Raw genomic sequence first — 13,973 nt, forward strand, 5'->3', positions numbered from 1 at the left:
TTTACTAAGAAATTAAAGGCATGCAATAAACATTAAAAAATGTGCAGCATTTTCTGTGGCATTTAATTTTACTTTAAAGATTTTGCATGATAAGCAATGTGTGGTAGTTATTGCTAAGAAAAAAAATAAAGGAAATAGACAATTATGGAAAAAGTACCTTTTTAGGGAAAAAAAACACTTGCATACAGGCTGAAGAATTAATTTTCATAGCATTTATGACTTGATGTGGGAGCTGGAGGTGCTTTTAACAAAAAATATATAATTTAAACCTAAATTATGTAAGTTGGGGCTATACAAACATTTCAATTACAATAGCCATTATATAAGTAGAGGAGCAGACTTTTGGATCTGCATGCTTGTGTCTCTCTTCCTGTAGTTATTGTATATTTGGCAGGACACAGAAAATGGGCATAAATTGTATGGTCCTGCTAGATGCTGGTGCTGTGTCTCCATTCATTGCCACACTAAAATGGCTCTCTCCAGTCACATCCCAATGTGTCTCATGTGATGTGTTTAGTTAGGAAATGTTCTGAAGGGATTTGCTGGGCTTGGTCCAGGGACCAACACTTTACATCATTAAGTCTGTATTAATTCACTTGCATTTGATTCTATATTTCTTCTTTCAGATTGTTAACTTTTTGATTCTAATTATTTTTTTGTTTCTTTTCAGATTATTTAGAAATCTGATAAATATACATCCAGTGGTTGGTTCTCCAGTGAGGGGTTATTCTGACTGCTCTGCAGCTAGCAGGAATGCTATAACACTTGAAAATGCTATGAAAAGTATCTATTTTTTAATAAGTATTATGGCAATTATTTTTATGTTTGCACCCAAACATATCTGTCTGTCCTAAGAGTCATGGTGTAATTTAGTTTGTTGGTTATCTTCTGCTAATAAAAATCTTTTCCTTGTGTCTTTAGCTGAAGGTGCTCTTGCTGAGTTGTCAGCTTGGCAGGACTCAGCTGGATTTGAACCCAGAAATGCAAAGACTGAGCAATGGAAATGAGCTGTCAGCAGCTTTTGAATCCAAAGTGCTGAATGTTGCCATAAGCCCAGAATAATAAACTGTGTTTCAAGATGTAGACCCTGTGGATGAAAGATATGCTCCATAAATGGTTCTGAGAACAATATTATGGATAAACTCCACAGGCTTCTTGATCTAGTTTGGTAGCAGAACACATGGCATTGTTTGGAAATTACAGAACTATTTCAGCGAGAGTGTAGGGGAGAGTGAAGTTTATATTAGAGCTTGCAGGTTTACTTTTCTTTTGGGGAGAAGAGTTTGCTTTTTTAAAAAAACAGTACGTAAGAAGTATGCATGTATAGGAGAAGGCCTTTATTTAATTCTTAAATTATTCTTATGTTTAGTTTTATACAATTTTTAGTTCTTTAAATGTCTATGATGATTTCTTCAAGATACATGTCACTTCAGGTGTTGATTAGTTTGAACTTTCTTTTCGGAAAATGAATATTTTAACTGTGCCTCGTAAGTTGATTAAAAAACCTGAAACCAACAATGTTAATACCAAGCAGCATTTTAACTTTCATTCCTAGATTCAAGCAGCTTAAGGATCTGAGGATGATTCACAAATGCAGAACTGGCTAAGCAATAAAAATCAGTGCATATAAAATATATGTAACTGTAAAATTTAACATTTAGTCATAAAAACTAATGTCTACAGGCACAGGAGAAGCTGAGTTATTAACCCTTTTACTGCATGCAGGGCTTTTTAAGAGGTTTTTAAAATTCTATATTTGTGTTGATAAACATGCTGAGGAAAGACCATATTGTATTCTACAGCAACAAAATCTATTAGAAACTGTTCATTGTCTTCCCAGTTGTTTCTCAGAGAGGACACCAAGGACAAGACAGTCTGACATCTGGAATTCATACATAATCCCACAATTCAGAGATTCTCTGGCAGGTCTCTGGACTCTTGTAATGGTCCAAAAGAGCTGTACCTTATGATCCAGTAATTGGATTGTGTGTCAGAAAAAACCCCAAGTAAGTGATAACATGAAAACCAAGTAAAAACAAAGCTTCAGGCAGGGCAAGACAAATTTATGCAAATTTTAGTAAGTCTTGCAAGCCTCTGCTCTGAAACACTGTCATCTTGGTTCATGTCCAGCAATGGCAAAACTGGGCTGCCAGAGACCATGACTCCAAGTCAGCCAGGGCTGTGTGCTGACTGGTTTTGCCTTGCCTTGCCTGCCTTTCCCTCTGTGAACTGGCTGAAGGAAGCAGAGAAGACAAAGCAATTCATATTCTGCAACTGTTGTCTCTGTGATTGAGTGTGGGTTTTATCTCTGCCTGGCAATGGTAGGCTCACTGCAGATTTGATGGGAGAAGCTAACAAGCCATTTACTTAAATGGGTACATATCCAAGGCCCAATTTGTTTCTGACTGATGGCAGTAGTAGTCTGGCTTCAAAGAAAACTAGATGAGTATTGCTCAGTGACAGTAATATTGCATCTCCTTCTGTATGCTGCAATTAAAGACCTAGAATTATCTCTCTACATGCCCAACAGCGTAATGCAGCTTTTGTCTTTGCAGAAGATTTCACCTTAAAATAAAGTGGAAAGTGTTTTCCACTTTATGTATAGGCGAAAAAAACCTAGTACTTTGATCACACATCCTTACAACTTGTCTGAATGTCTTTTGCAAAATGCTGTAGTGTTTAAATATATTTAATACTCCAACATCATCAATACCACATTCAGTACCTGTCCCAGTGAAGGCATGTCCTCTTGCTATTCCTTTCTCTCTCCTCAGAGGGTTCCCTCAGCCCTTCTGGGCTTTTTGCAATCCTGAAAACTATGCTTTTGAGAGATGTGACTGCTATATGCACCAAGTCATCATCCTGTCTATGCTACTGGCTGCCAACATTCATCCTGTGCTTTTGAGAAGGCAAGTCAAATTCTGTTCACAGACCTCTCCCAGAATGTAAAACACTTTCTTTGCCTACATCTACAGGGCTTGCCTGTGTGTGTGTAGCACTGGGCTTGCTGGCAGTGCACCCCACAGCTCTGAGCCCTCTACACAGAAGCAGTGTTGCAGTCCTGCCCTGACATTTCCTCAGCTGATTTTATATTACCATAAAACATTTATTTGTCCAGGATGATGCTTAATTTTGTTCATGTATGAAGGTAATAAAGTACTTGAGGACTCGAGACATAATACATTAGAGGACATTTTCCTAACACCACATGGTGTGTTTATGATGTGTAGACATTTTTTAGAGAGAAAGAGTGGCTGAAAGAGCACCAGAGCATTGCAGAGATATGCAGGGATGTTGGATTGGTGGCAGAGAGGAAGTAGAGAGAGTTATGAAAGACCATGGATATTGTGGTTGATACTCTATTTTCATGCTTCCTGTTAGCATCTCTGGAACAGTACTAGTGTGATATGGTTGAGTTCATGTACCTTTGTGGAGAGGAGATTTACAGCAATAGCTCCAGAACTTCTCCATAAAGAAATTAGATAGAAATGACTGAAGACAGTTCGCCCCAAGCACATCTAGTACCCCGGGCCTCCTCCCAGTGGTACTGCTCTTAATAGTCCCTCATTTGTTTGGACAGGACATCTTTCCACGGATCAGGACATCAATCTCACCCTCTGCCACTTTCAGCACTTGCAGATTTGGGAGCCACCTAAGGAACAAGGTGGTCAGCTTATCAAATTTATTTGAATGTGAGTGCCGTATAGATGATGTGCCTCAGTGCAGTTTGCTGGAATACTCTGACACTACACAGCTTCACTTTAACATGGAGTAAGCACCAAGCAGTTCAAACTGACTTATGTGGGTGGAAGATATCCACGACAGCCACCCGGGCCCAGGGTGAAGGAAGGCAGAAGTCAGGCTCACATTATCTCAGCTCTGATATAAGGAACAGATGCTAAAACATGTTGTTCATGGACACTGAGATGGGCTTTTTTTCACTGATATTTTACAGTGTTTTCACTGCTAGTTTTGCTCGGTTCTTGAAACACTTGATGTGAGGAAACAGGTAGTTCACATAAAGTATTGTTGTGGGTTTATTGTTGGCTTGAACCTTGTTATTTCATCTAATGATGAAATATATTGAGAGGATTGATTTATTCACCATGTTAAATAACCACTTATATGGTTATTTAAAACCATATAAAACTCTCTTGTTTTCTGACTGGGAACATGATGACCAGTGTTGATTCCTTGCTGATTTTTTAATACTTGAGTGAAACCTTTTGGCAAAGACACAGCATCTTGTCTGCTTTTCATTTCTGTTTTTCACAGTTAAGCAGACAGCAATACACACTTGACAACAATGCAGAACTTTATTAGGCTTAGAGGCATGTGCAAGAAACAGCTTCAGAAAAATACTTCCAACAAGATGTGCTAATCATCTTCGAGAAGTAACTATGTTATGACAGAGTTTCAAATCTGAATTTCAAATCTGAATTTCCCCATTAAAGTGGACATATGTCAAATTTTCATATAAAAATGATTGATTATATGTACATTGTAATAGCAGATAGCTGTTGTCCCTGATGCTTATATAGCACTGATTTCTTTCAAGCTGACAATCTGTGAGTGAGTGGGGCTACATGCAGTCACAGCATGACTGCTCCTGTGGGGTAGGGACTCCGCAGTGGAGCACTTCCACTGGGCTGCTGCAGAATAGACTCCACCAGCACCAAAGCTGCCTCTGGTGGGATTTATTTGCATGATTTGGTCCTTCAGGAGTGGACCTCTATGCTCCTTCCAAACACCAAATCTAATTCCAGCTCAGTCTGTTAGAGATGACTTCTTACTGTTTGATACATAGAGTAAAAAAATGGCTTTATACCTCCTGTGCTGTTTGCTTGAGAAAAAGTAATTCCTGACACAAACCCACATTTATGTGATGCCATCATTCAGCCCTACCAGTTTTGTACTATTCCTCTTTAAAAATGGAAAACCTGACTGACTTCAGTATAATAGTGTCTCTATTGCTAGAAGGAAGGATGTGACAGCATCCTGAGATATGGCAACTCCAGAATGCTTCAAATCTGCTGTCTTCTGTTAGTTTTGAGGAGAGCACACCTTTACCAACCAGTTGGTATAAAGGACAGTTCAGCACAGCATAAAGGAAATACTAAGAATTCAGCAACAATTTTGAAGCTGCACACCCATCTACATTATGACACAGAGACCAGCAGGAAGTGTTTGGTACTTCTCATCTCACATTTACCTGTTTTGCAGCATTCTGCCCATCCATACATTTCAGTAAAAAATTGCTCTGAAATTAAAACAAGGGTGAGGAGAAGTTGCAAACAAGAATAAATAAGAAACAGGGGACAATGACACCTTGAGGCTCTCAGTTATTAGAACAGATTTCAGCAAGTGTCTTGTAATGATGTAGCTGTTTGTCTAGACTTTCTAAGACAGGTTATTCAAGGGCACACACAGCCTTTGCCAGGACTAAGCTCTGCACCGTGTGGCTCTCAACCAGCTGTGGAGCTGGAGGGCCCTGTTCTCTTCATGGCTGAGGTCCTTCATCACTCCACACAGTAAATTTGTCTCTTTGTTCTCTGTATGTCAGCTTCTACTCGTGTTCCACTCCTAAACCAAGCACTTGCATCAAAACAGAACACTGTAACATGATTGCATTATATCATTGCAGAAGGCACCATGGTTGCATCAAACCAAATGGGAAAGAATCTTCTGGGAGCATTCTGTGAGTGTAGGTTGAAGCCTGTTGTAGCTGGTACCGGGGGTCAGTCTGACCCCGGCTGCCAGAGATGTCCTGGATAGCGAGGTCCAACAAGGAGCAGCCTGTCCAGGGGTCCCAGGCAGTCTCAGCCACAGGGTACCAGTGCCAGCAAGGCCTGGGCTTCAGGCCATCAGCTCCTTTAGTGACTTCAGCTCTGAGTGATTTCAGCTCAGCTCGCAAGGTACCTTGGCTGACTGAGGGACAGGAAATGGGAAGAACTGTGTAGCGGTTCCACAGAATCCTTCATTGGCAGCTTCTGTGAAGAGGTCCAGTGACAGCTTCATTCCACTGGACTGGGCAGAAGCCGAGGGTTTTTATAGGGAAGGTACAGCTTGACAGAAAGGCCAATTATTTAGGGCCAAGGAAATATGACCAATAGTCTTATAAGGAGATAAAATGGGGTCCCGAGGTGGGAAAAGAGTCTCTTAGCCCAGTCACCATGACAAAGCAATTCTTATCTAGGCAATAACTCACCAGGGACACCTTGCAGAGGGCTCTGCTCCCTCCACAGAAGCCTGTTGACTTTCTTGCTGGCAAAACTACACTTGTTCATGGCTTTTGTTCCTGGCAGGTGCTTTTAGAGCTGGGTCTTTAAATCTGGCAGTGAAAACAGCTGCAGCCGGTGGTGGCCCTTTTGCAACGTCTCTTTGCTTTCCTCTCTTTCCATGGACAAATCCCAAAACTATGTGTCTTTTTCCTTATTGCTGACATAATGGTGTGCATCCTTCCAAGAATAATAAAAGCAGGCAGGGAACACAATAGCTGGACTTTTGGCTAAATATGATGTAAATACCACATGAGTATTTTAGGATTAATGACCTGTGTGCATTTGACAGTCAGGGGCATTGTCTAATTCTCAGTCTTCTCACTTCTGCTTCTGTGTTAAATGGTGTCAACATTCCTATATACAGAGGAATATTATTAATCTGATTACTGGTTCATCTGTTATTGCTGTTTTCCCAGGTCCGTCCAGCTACCTAAGGTGATTAGTGCATTCTACATGTTTCATAAACTCTAGATGTGTATTCAAGCCATTAAAATAAGGTACTTTTTTGTTTTTTTAAAGATCTTTGGTTTAAACCTTGGTGATAAATTAGTGGTGAACTGATCAGGAAAAATATTATTTTCTTCAGTCTAAGCAAATTTTAAGGTCACCACTGACAACTGGGCCAACAATTGTTTAGTAGTCTTTTGAGAAGGATGTGGGTGCAGAGGGGAAAAGCTTCATTGCCAGGATTAATGAAACTGCTACTCATTCAGTGCATGTGTTTATATGCTGCAAATGAAATAACACTTGTGGAAGGCAAGAAGGTTGTTCAGAATGTTTGTATTTTCAAACATAGCAAATAGCAATTAAGAGGGTGAAGAGCTTGCTAAATATTGAAGTCATTTGATCACATGTACAAATTAAGTTAAAGGCCATGGAAAAACTTAGGAAAAAAGTACTGGGAGAGATGATAAAAGAAACCATTTAGGAAACATCTCCTAACAATTACAATCTCATTCATCATTGTTACTCGGGCAAAAACAACTTATGCAACAAGACTATTAGAGGTGAACAACAGGAGAATTGGAAAATAAGACAATGGAAAATTTGATATAGTTTGGAAGAATAAAACAGCTATCAGGAGAGATTCACATAGTTCTTTGCCATACCAAGAAGTTCTGAACTTTGTGTGCTGAGAGTTTTAAGAATAGGCAAACATTTTATTAAAAACATATCTTATTCCTTTTTGCTGATTTTGATGTAAGGTAAATATTATATTTCTTTCTCTTTCTAAGGGGACCAGAAAATGACTACCAATATGGGCTTAACTTTCAATCACTAAAGTGAGAAATGCAACAAATCTCTAACTCCATTTTTGGGATATCTTGGTATACATGCAGGTGCAGATGAAGAGATCAAAAATGCAAACACTATGCAAACACTAGCTTGTGTATGTTTATGTGGGATCTTTTAGTCAGTGCAAATGCAGCACTGCAGAGGGTTGTGCATGCCGGTTTTGGATGTCACAGCTGCCTGCAGTTAAATAATTGTGTGTTGAAATAACTACGCTGGTGTCTGCATGTATGTGAAGCACTGCTCCTGAATGTAGAGCACTGTGCTAAGTAGAGTTCATCTCTACCAGCCCAAGACTACCTGGTAATGATTTTGCATTGAACAGAATGGCACAAAGCAAAGTGTTGGACAGATCTACTGCAATATACTGATTTTGAATAAAATCACTCCAAAACATTATTTTAGTTTATGAAAAGAATTTACATCGGCAATCATAGCAACTGCCTGGTTTAGATAGCCACATAATATGAAAAGAGGCAATCTTAGTGGGCTTCATAGAAAGGGAAGAATCAGAAATGGAAGCCAATATGAAGCAAAAAAAAAAATATATAGCCACTCAGACAACACACCTAGACCATTTAAATTAGATATGTATTTATTTGTATAATTTCTCACTTTTTTTGACCATTAGCGTAATTTGCACAGATATAGCTTTGGGCATTTTATTTCCCTATATGTGGTAATACTATAAAATTGCTTAAAAAGGAAGTACTTCAAAGATTTATTTTTATTTTCCCAGTATGTTACTGCTGGGATATCTGTTGTAGTAGGTATTAATGCAGAAGATAATAGTCTATGTTTTAAAGCAAATGATGATGTGGAGATACATCAGATGCCTTAATTCCAGACAGTATAATCTGTGGAATGAAGCCCCAAACAAATAAAATAGTAGGGATGACAGAAAGAAATTCACCTCTCACACAGAAGCCCAAGATAAATGTGTGAGAATCACTGCAGTCTTCCTGTGTTTTGCTAAAAATGTGCAATTCAGCAAAGGCAAGAATTCTGCCCTGACCAGCAGCAGGGAAACCACAGGGTGAGGAGAGCCATTTGTTACACAGAAATTGTGAGGTATGTTTGCATATAAACTTTTAATTAAAACTGCTGCTCTTACCCTACTGCTGGTGGAAGCCATCAGGGTGACAAATTAGCTCACTTGCAACCCGAACAGTATGGGTGCTAACTGCTAGAGATTATAAAGCAGTATTAAGTCTGGAAGAAATCTGGTTTATGCTCCTGCAAAGGGATCCATGTAAATGATCCCGTTTTTTAACATAACTGTCACAGTTCTCAGAAATGCGGTGATGATAAAGCCAGCAAGGCTTGCAGTTACCCATGCACTTAAAGATTTGGCTCTAACTTGTAGTGATAATATCAGCATAAGCCCTGGTTAGCTCTGTAGCAAGCTTTGTGCTGACAATGTGTGTCCACCTCACAGTTTCACGAGGAGAGAGAGGTGTCACTGCAAGACATGCATCAGAGCTCTCTCCATTGCCTGCATGATGCTGACCTGAGGGTCTCATGACCACAAAAGGCATTGGCCAAGGTAGGCAAGGGCAGGATGGCCAAAGGAGGTAAATGTCTCTAACGTCATGCTGTTGTTGCTCAGGGGAGGGGAGACTCTGCTCCCCAGCAACAAGAGCTGCCACTGCACTCTTTGGGCTGTTATTAAATACAGTTTCACAATCAAAGTGGGAGCCAAAGAGGAACCTTGGTCCTGTCAGAGGTTACAGAACAAATCAACGCAGGAGATGGGAAGACACTTACTCCTCAATAGGAGTCTATTGATTTTTTTTACTGCTGTGCAAATTTGGCTGCTGAAAGAGTCATAGGGCTCAAATGAGCTACAAGAAAAAATAATTCATAGCACACTTCAAAGATGAGTAATTTTGGCTATGCATCTTACGACCCTTATGATTTCTTTTCTCAATTATTTTAATGGAAGATGGTAATAAGTTATGTAGAGAATAAGAAATGGCATTTTGTCTTCAGCAGTGGGACATGGATTGTGAAGGAGCGCAGAAAAATAACTCCTGATCATTCACTGAAACAAAAAGGATGTCAGTGTGTTGGCCAAACACAGACTTACTTGGGTGTCTCATCTGGTTTTCAGCTGCCACTCCAGGGAGAAGTGCAATTCCCATGGGTCCCCTGTGTACTCTTCTGGCCTTGTTTATAAACTCAGAAATGAATGTAAATAAAAATAAAGCTGCATTCAAGAAATGGTGGTCTATTACAGTGCAGGCCGTTTCAGATCTATAAACCAGTCGTGTTTGGTATTGCAATGTAGTTAGTTCTCATTATTAGTTATGTCTGCACCTTCTGTGCTTTGGGATTTAAGTGATCACTTGAGTTCACTTGAACTCTCATGAACAATAGTGTGTGCAAAATTCAAATAGCTAGGAAAAACACTTCCTTTCTTTTAGTTCATCTGTCATGTTTGTGGGTCAGGCTGATCTTGGAAATGGATTGGTGCAGCTGGTCTGATTGGGTAAGAAGGAAGGATTTAACTACTTGAGTTACTGATGATATCATCTGGAGGAAAGAGGCTTTCTTTCCCCAGAAACTATTAATCTCTGTTTTAAGCTAATCTCTTTCTAAGATGCCTAATATATTTGGGGAATTGTATAACTAGAGGAACTGAGAGAAATGGGACATCTCCTTTTTCTATCAGATTTAAATAATGCCTAGAGAATTATGCATAAATAAAGTTCAATTTCAGCAATTTAGTTACTCATAGCTCATAATGAAGGCTCTTTCTCTGACCCTTCAGAATTCAAAATCCCCACTACTGTGTCAATCGGATTGTTGGGAGCCCAGCATCTGAAAAGGGCTTCTCAGTCATATTGCAAGGAGAACACCTTAGCCACAGACAAATGATTTTTGCCTTGTAATTTAAGAGTAAACTGTCACCAAAACTGTGGGCAGACATTTTTGAATCTTCTGACAGGCTGTAGATACTGTTATTAAATAATGCACATTTGAAAAAATTAATTATGGAGAATATGGTAAGATTTTTAAAACTTCAGAATTTTCAGAAGTCAGTGGCAATGTGTAATTTCATCTGAATTTGGATCAGGATCTTACTGTGTTGAGATTATGTTATTAATAATGTAATTTCTGCTCCTCAAGAGCCACAGGATATGTCTCTGTCAGAGGATAGCCTTACCCCATGCTGTGCTGGAGACCAGCAGAGCTTGTTTTTGCTGATCTGGAGTCTCCCTCAAACACAGCTCAGCACCATTCCACCCTGCTGGGGTCTGTTACCAAAAATTGTTCCACCGGTTCCTGTTAACAGGAAGGATAAAATGTAGGTCACCATCTTCCTCTTTGATCTCTGGAATGCGAAGTTGCTCACTTCTACTGATATGAGTGTAATGCCTACTTAATTGTAGAATCATATGTCATCCTAGTCTTCTTTAATTAACCTAGAATTTTTAATGTAAGGAAAGCATTCTGGAATTGTAAATTGGGTTCAATCCACAGTGATTTCTGGGTGATACTTGGTTTTCCTGGCAGTGCCTTTTCCCAGGAAAACGAAGTATCACCCAGAAAAAAAATACAAATACCATTTATTCTGAATACTTACTGCTTGTCATTGTGGTACTTCAGTTTTTCAGCTTCTGTCATGTCTCTGGAGAAGAACATAATTTTCTTATCGAAATCTGTATCGATGTTCAGAGTAAATACTCTGCTGTTTTAGTTGCCTTTTTAAAATGTTTGTGGTCTTTTATTTCTTCTTTTAGAAGAAATACACATGTGCCTGTGTGAAGTATCTGTCTCACATTATATGTCTAAAAATATGAGAAAACTAAAACCTGTGATTTTTAGACTTTTGGCAGTATTATGACTTGAAGTGAGAACATAATGCAATGGAGTGAGATTACTGATTAGAGGTGTACAAAACTATATCTGATGTGCAATTGGTTATGTATGTAGGTGTATATAGGGAGGATAAATATATATCTCATGGCACTGACCTGCTTCTGTAGGCAAACTTCCAAAGGGGCAATTTGAGGAGCAATTTGATTGCTCCTGATAAGATTAGGGGAGGTACACACAGGGCTGGAAGGGGTACTGACTGTGGTACTCTGTGAGTTTGCTGCCATCTTATCACTGTGCTCCTCTTTTGGGTCTGGGGTGCTGGCAGAATGCTTCCTTAGCTGTCTCACCAACGCTTGTCCAAATAAAACATTTTCACCTGGAGAGGTATCATTTCAGCAGTATCACAGACATTTATTTGTTGGATCAGCGTTGTATACTTCCTTAAAGTCTCTGAGAGTAACGAGTGCAGATGAATTAACGAGTACAAAGAATTACTTTGTGTAGTCTTAGCATTCAGAACAGATAAACCTCATAAGTTTTGAGAATGCCGCTTCGCTCTATCACAGATCCACATTTGTGTGAAATGTATGCCTGGATCTCACTTGAAATCAGGAGGAATTTGAAATCCAGTCATCACTTCAGCTATTTTCTCCTTATCTCTGAATGTTTGGCATAGTGATACAGGTTTCAAACTCTCCTCCTACGTTCCTGTCTCTGAAAATTACCACTCCAGGAAAGCTGCCATATCTTCCCTAATTGTGAAGGATCAGGTCAGCATGGAGGAGCAGGTATGAGCTGCTGGTGTGATCTGCATGTGCAGACTCCTCATGCAGAAGGCCCTTAGTCAACAGCTCTGCGAACCACAGCATCGTAACTGTGTGAACATTGCCTGGAGGCTGAAGGTTATCAGCAGCCAGTGTGGAAGAGAGGGCACATGTGTCCATCTCCAAGAGTTCCATGAGAGACTGTGTTGGTGCTCCCTTCTGAGGCACAGGCCAGCTCTGGTCACAGATCTCCCAAGCAAGTGTACTCTAAGCGCCACACATCTGCAGACTCTTCTGGACACAATGAATATGTGAAACAGGGATGGCCCTGATGGCTGAACAGTGAGAGGGGTGGGATGGTGAGAAGGAATGTATGTTTTAGAGGAGCTTGTTCAGCTTGGATCTCAAATTACAAGAGCAAGGTCAGCCTGCCTACAAGCTGATGAACCACCTGCAGGTTTGCTCATTTAGAGGTCCTCAGGGTAGGATATACCTCTGAATCAGTTGCAAGTCCAAAGTTGACCATGATAAAGGAGATGCTGCGTTTTCCTGACCAATTGTCTTTGTATAGTCTCACAAGAGACAATCCGCCCTGTGGGCCTGCAACCTGAAATAATACTATTTTCACTTCAGCAGAATTCTGAAATTAACTCACAATTCATAACAATACTATTGTCTTTCTTATGTTAGCTATTAAATAAGAATATTTTTCACTAGGGGTTTATTTTGCCAAAACCTTTTGAAATTTGCATATAAATCTCCATATAAATTATTTGACTCAGAATTAAAAAAATAACAAGACAGTAAATCTGGAAGAAATCACTCAATCTTTGATTGGATTTGAGAGCCCTCAGGTGACTCAGTTGATTTGCCAGAAAATGTGAATTTTAAAACTGACCCAACAAAAACCAGAATACACTCTCAACCTAAACCAAAAGCCATGCATGAAATTTTAACACACCAAGTTTTAGCATATTCTCGCTATAACTGATTGAGGTTATTGCTGTTCTATACTGCTCAAGGATCTCTTTTAATTAATATCAAACACTGTGGAACAGAAGGAAATACATTAAAAAGGAAATTTTAAATTTTCCTCCAGCTGTTATTGCTAGATGTGCCATATTTTTGACTACTGATTACTAATAGAATTCTACACCAAAATTCCAGTGTTGCTCTATTACATATCTTAAGAGGCAGAAGTGGTCTGGAAATGAGAGCTCAGGTCTGGGCTACCAGATTATTCATCAGTCTCTTCCACAGTGTGACCTTGGGAGGCTGCCTCAATGTCCCCATCCCTCAGTTTAGCTAATAACTTCTTGCCTCCTATGGCTGCCATGAGCTTCAATTAATAGGTCAGATTTATCTCAGGTCTACATGTATTATTTTTTGCACTGTAGACTCAAGTGCACAACTCTCATTATGGAATGACTGGGAAAGGAAATTCAGCATCAGAAAGGAAATCTCCCCAGTCCCTGCAGGCTTGGAGAAGGAAGAAAAGAGACTGACTTTCAGACAAGAGGTCTCCTATACAGAAAGCCAGAAAAGTGATGAGTGTTGCCTGACAGCTGTCCCTGTAGCTGAGCACCCTGTAAGACCAGGAACCTGTCTGCCATGTGAGGACAGATGTTTTTCATTTTGTGAGATTTCCACAAGACATAATGAAAAATATCCACACTGAAAGGGCATACATATGCAAAATGTGTCGTAGAGTGAGAAGTGTGAAAGAGAAAGGAGAAAGGTAAAGTGCATCTTTTCAATTATGGGTAAATAATCAGCAATTTTGTGAAATGTGTGGATGGTTCTTGTGTAA

Source organism: Cinclus cinclus, chromosome 1, assembly GCF_963662255.1.
Source record: "Cinclus cinclus chromosome 1, bCinCin1.1, whole genome shotgun sequence".
Lineage (NCBI taxonomy): Eukaryota > Metazoa > Chordata > Aves > Passeriformes > Cinclidae > Cinclus > Cinclus cinclus.